The sequence below is a fragment of the Vigna umbellata genome, chromosome 2 (genome assembly GCF_029865625.1).
Source record: "Vigna umbellata cultivar VRB3 chromosome 2, Vumbellata_1.0, whole genome shotgun sequence".
Lineage (NCBI taxonomy): Eukaryota > Viridiplantae > Streptophyta > Magnoliopsida > Fabales > Fabaceae > Vigna > Vigna umbellata.
In genome coordinates this window covers 25,445,497-25,451,609 of record NC_142166.1, presented here as the reverse complement: position 1 = coordinate 25,451,609, position 6,113 = coordinate 25,445,497, and positions in this window count along the sequence as shown.

Below are 6,113 nucleotides of genomic sequence, written 5' to 3'. Positions count from 1 at the left end.
TCATTAGGTAACCACTTATTGGACTAATTAATATGATCATTCGTATTGAACTTATGCATTTTTTTAGATGTACATAACCAGATTAAGAAATAACCACATAGGACTCAGCACATAACCAGTTACTGCAACAATAAATGTGATCAAATCTATCCTTAACAACCACTACATTTCTTCTATATCACGAATTTCATACTACACAACATCCCCTTCATTGTATAAGCACTTAGTCCGACATAGTAATATGATCCTTCATATTGAACTGAAGCATTTTTGTTATTTGTACATAACTACCTTAACAAATAACCACGTAATAGTTAAGAATAACCACTTACCACTTACTGAACTAATACTTGTGAAATCAGTTTTTGACTCACTTGTGCCATCTATCTTTGATTTTTGCAGGGTGCTCATAATTATTTGCTTTAATCATTATACTTCGTAGTGCTATGGGTTAAGAGTTATTCAACTGCAACATTGGATGACAATTTATTTCGCTATTAATCATTGTGCCAGTTATACCGAACCACTTTAATATATAACCACATAATGTGAAGAAGGTATAACCAATTATTGCACCAATTTGTCAATTTTTTTTATATCAAAAAAACATCATATAAAACTTAGAACATAACATACATTACATTACTACTTAATGCTGCAACACATTCATGAACCTGACTTTAGTACTTCACTAATTGTACTACATAACAAATCCATGTAAACACGGACAATATTCGAAACTGACAACAATGATAAAACTGAAATACAAATTAACAAATTATGAAAGTCCTCAATTTGTTCCACTTTTAATATTCTTGTTTGATCCACTGCTTTCAGGTTTGTCGTTGTGAACAGGTGGAATCAATTTGTTAAAGATGTCATCAACGAAATGTGTTGGAGGCTTGTTGGTAACATTGGTATTGATAGACGTACTAGGTCATCCGTTGGGCAACCAATATCACTTGCAAAAACCTGCACATACAGAGAGTATCATTCAAAGTAATAAAAAAAGTTCAGAAAATATACAACACCACAATGCAGAACAGTTGTAAACTTTACCTTAACAATATTCTTAAGAGTTATGTTAAGAAATTATATTCCGCATATTGGTAAAAAAATTACAACCTGTTCAAACATTATTGGTTAACTTCGTATGGACTATTTCCATTAATACCCAAAGGTAACGTTTCTCTTTAGATATACAAGGGTAAGGTATTTGTGTCACTCCTTAAATAAATCATTTTATTCCATTCAAGTTTTTGATTCATCTTTCTTATTTTATTTTATTTTATTTTATTTATTTATTTATTTATTTCTATAAGTTGCCCATAAATCAAGTTAAGAGAGTAGTATGATTAAGATGTGATGTAATTCCACTATTATAAGCCCAACAATGTAAAATTTTATCTTCTAGAGACCAAGATAGTAATCCTCCAACGTGAATTATTGTGGAGAGATGTGACAATATTAAGGCACACCCGTGAGTGGAAAAGACCAACTTTGGTATCATCAAAGGCTTACAAAAATGAATAAACAAAGAAGAGAAATGTCCTACCATGCATCTAATAAGTCTAATACAATTATTTTATTTAAAATTAAATGCTTCAGTTCATGCTAAACAAAAAATAAAATAGATAGCAAACAATTTATTACACTGCTGTACCGTGTTAAATAATACCATCTTTGGTCCCTTAGTCTGGACAATGAAGTTATTTCTACCCTTGCTATGCAACAACTTTGGTTTGTACTGAGAGGTATGGTCCGATACAGTGAAGGTTCTCACAACTTAGTCTGGACAACCGCGGCAAAAGACTCCAGTATATGCCGCGGTTCTAGCACTAACCGCGGCCATATGTCTCATTTAAAAAAAAAAACGAAACACTATATGCCGCGGTTGTGGTTACAACCGCGGCATATTCCCCTGCAGTTTTTAAAAATTGCAGGTCTGTTTTTGTGATATTCACTACCACAAAAACAGACCTGCATATAAAAACATGTACACAAATTCAATTTGAACATAACAAACACATGTTCAAATGTATTTCAACATCAAATAAAGTACAAAGTCTAAGAAAATTCAATCTAATCAAATGCAATGTTTAAATCTAAGAGCTATTGTATAATCTAATTATATACTTCGCAGCAGCGTTCCTAATGAATAATAGTGACTTCTCAGGAACTGGTGTAGTAGTCTTGAATCTCTGCAAAAGACAATTCATATTAATTAGTGTATATGAATTCAACATTTGGGAAAAAATCAAATGTTGTTAAAGTTAAATATTACCGTTTCCCAGCGACTTGTGATGTGAGAACGAACAATATGGGTCATCCAATACATTACATAATATCCGCACTCATATGACCCATTTTGTCTGTTACACTACAATATATCATCACAGTTGATAATAGTTAGTGAGTAACATTAAAATAAAACAATTATAACAAAGTATGGCTTTAGCATATGTCAAACCTTTAGAGAAATCCAAGCAATCTTTCTACTATTAACAATTGATCTCCCACCCATCATCATACTTGCTGGAATAGAACTATATATAAAAAAAGGTTTTAGCATTCATTTATATAACAAAGAAAGTCCAAACATTGAGGTTCTTACCAATCAATTGCTTGTCTGAGTTGTGTGGGAGGAGGCCTGTGCAATGAACAGAACCACAAAGCATAGTTGTCTTGCATAGACATAACAAGAAGTTGCCAATGGCGCCTGAAATTCATAATAACGTAACTATTAAATATTAAAATCACATATGGAACATTATTATGTTAACAAAGTTCACTTACCCGGATATATAAGGCAAAAAGTATATTTTCTTGCCCCTTCCAAAACTTCTTATCACATTCACGTTGATCTGCTCAAAATCATTTGATTCATGAATTGATTGGGGATCAATGAATCCATAATCATCAGAACGCCCCAACTTGTTACTGACCCCAGACATATACCTGAAATCAAAAATTAACTTTGATATAAGGATACTTGATATATAAATCAATTTTATATATAAATAATTGGTCATAGACTTACATCGTCCATAGTTGAATAATTGAAATATTCAACTCTTGTGTTCCCGACGCAAGCTCACGGACATCTTGGCTATTAAGGTATATTGGGACCTTAGAGCCTGTCCCAAATACATTAGCATCATACACAACCTCCAAAGGCTTATCATCAAGGATGTCAGCAAGTAGATGCAATGAAGAAAGAGGGTCATCCTCAGATAGAGGAATCTTCTCTTGTGCCTGCGTCTGTTGTTACATGAAAAGATAAGATAAGTTTTGACATCAAAATCCTTTAAAATTGAGAAGTGTAAAGAAGAATTTCATACTGAGGGGTCAGAAACTGGTTTAACCAAAAATTTAGGCCAAGTGATAAACGACTTATATGTTTGTTCCACAGTGAAAATGTCTTCCGTGGACAGAGGAACCGAGGCATCTGGTATGATCATTTCATCCACTGAGACCTTCACCTCATCCTCTAATAGTTGCATACCATGACATACAGTCGCTGACCTAAACTCTGTTCCACGAGCTACCAGCACCATCTCAGTATCCTCTAAAATGTATAGCAGACATGGACTACCATCGTCCATGTCATCCTCTGGGATGGCTGATGCGGAACAACTTCCTTTCCCGCTTCTCCCTGTCAGAGTAAATGTTAGATTATACAAAAGATAGAAATAATTGCACATAAATGTTTATTAAGTTTACCTGTGGGAGGGGGAGGGATAACATGTTCCTCTATAGGAGACGGCACCGGGCGCATGCTCTGAAACTGCTGCTGGAACATGATATGGAATTCAGCCCTCACCTCGGCCCTGATCTCCTCTCTAAGGTCTTCTCGGACCTTTTTTGTGATCTCTTCTGTCATCCTTTGTGTATCGCTGTATGAATATGAAGGCTGACGAGAAGAGCTCCCAAAATAATCTTTAATTCCTACTCTAGGACCTGCAGCACGTACACGTCCAGGGTGCTCAGGTCGCCCAATCGCAGCAGCAAGAATATCCTGGCGACCCTCTGGAGTGAATTGGCCTTGGGAGCTCTGCTCAACCAAGGCGTCCTGTAACATTACAAAACACCATTATTCTTTAAATAGTTTAATGTAGTATGTATAATGACAATACTTATTATTTTAGGAACAGTGATAACTTACAATTCTTTCAGAAATCTCTCATGCAGTGTCGGAAGAGTAGGTGCCCGATGGTCGCATACGGGCCAACTTCCATTTCTCATGTCTAGACGGTGGAGAAGGAGGCTGAGGAGGGCTACCACCCTGAGATGGTGGTATAGCATTTGCCTTTTGCTTGAGGATTTTCTCCTCAAGCTTCCTATACCCACCAAGAGATAATAGGTGGGGTTTTTTGTTGTGAGCACTTGTTCCTTGTGCTTTGCTTCTAATTGCCTGTCACATACACATTAATTAATTAGTTCATACGATATATATTTGTTAATGAGGAATTGAATAATATGAACTACACTAACCTGCCATTCCTCTGACATCCGACTCTCTTTAAAAAGCCGCCAAGTCTCCTCATCAATGGACTTATATGAACTACATGGACTTTTATGTTTAAGGTGTCCAAAGATGTATCTTGATGTCAACTTGCTTTTAAAGTTTCTGAAATTTTCTGCAACAGTTGACAAACACTTATTTCTAAGTGTTGTGACATTTGGAATGTCAAATGTCAGCTGAAAAAAACATAATAAAGTTGTATTAGTACAAAATTATCAATATAAACAAATTTTAATTCAAATGCTATTAACTAACTTACCAATATATCCTTCCAAATAATGTTCCAAATGATGGAATGATAATGCTAATCTTATCACGTGCCACCACTCCAAGGTATGATCGGAAGTCATCTGCATGGGGGCCAGTTGCCACACCCGTGGTGACATTCACATTCACCGGAGTTCTTTCACCACTATTTTTCTTGATCAATAGTTGTTTCATCCTAGTGGGTCCTCTAGTGGATCTGGTTGGGGGAGCCTCATCCCCTCAAGAATGTGGATGATCAGCCATATATCTGTCAAAATAAATAACAACATTAAATATTATTTCAAGACTTATGTAATATCATATAAATTAACAAAACATGTAATAGTAATCATAGGAAATGTATAAAAGGAAAACTTATGTTATATTAATAAAATACTTATACAGAAATTGAAAATTCATACATAAAGATATGAATTCATCATATGTATATTCCCTCATCATGATCTGACCGAATTGCATGTACATCATTGTCAACTAGAGATTGGTCATCCAAATTTGTTGTAGTTTGAAATGAATGGTTGTCAACAATATAAATATTAATCAGATTGTCTTCGTTAACTTCAATTTGTTTTTTGCCTTGAAGAGCAACATACCAATGGTCAGACGCAGGATCTTTGACATAAAAAACTTGAGATGCTTGATGTACCATGATAAACGATTCGTCTCGGTAACCCACCTTGCGAAAATCAACCAGTGTCATACCTGAGTCATCTATTTTCACACCACTCTTATTGTCAAACCACTTACACTTGAACATTGGAACAAAAAACTTGGTGTAATCAACCTCCCATATCTCTTCTATTATACCATAATATCTCATTGATCCAAGTACAGGAGATTGATCTTTTGATGTGGAAAATTGAAGTGACTCAGCTTCTAAACTGACTCCACTATTTTGTACTGTGCTTTTATCATCCAAAGTCTTCGTATAGAATGTGCAATTATTGACTTCATAACCTGTACAACACACGACATCAAACTTCAAACCATTTGCAAGCCACAATAAAGTTTCAGAAGAATGTGGCTCTTTGTCAATTTCAGATTTGAACCAAGACATAAATGTTTTGTTATGCTCCATCAATTGCCATTTCTCTGATTGTCTTGGATTTTTATTCTTAACAATGGCTTTGTGTGCTTCCAAAAAAGGGATCATCTCATCTGTGTTGTTCAATATATAAAGATGCGCTTGCAACAATTCTTCGCGATCTTTTGTCACCATATTGACACCTCGGATGCTTTTACTTGTAGAAAATTTATTCAACCATGTTGTGCGAGGAACTCCTATTGGATTCGTTGATGTCATGTAATCTGAACAAAACTC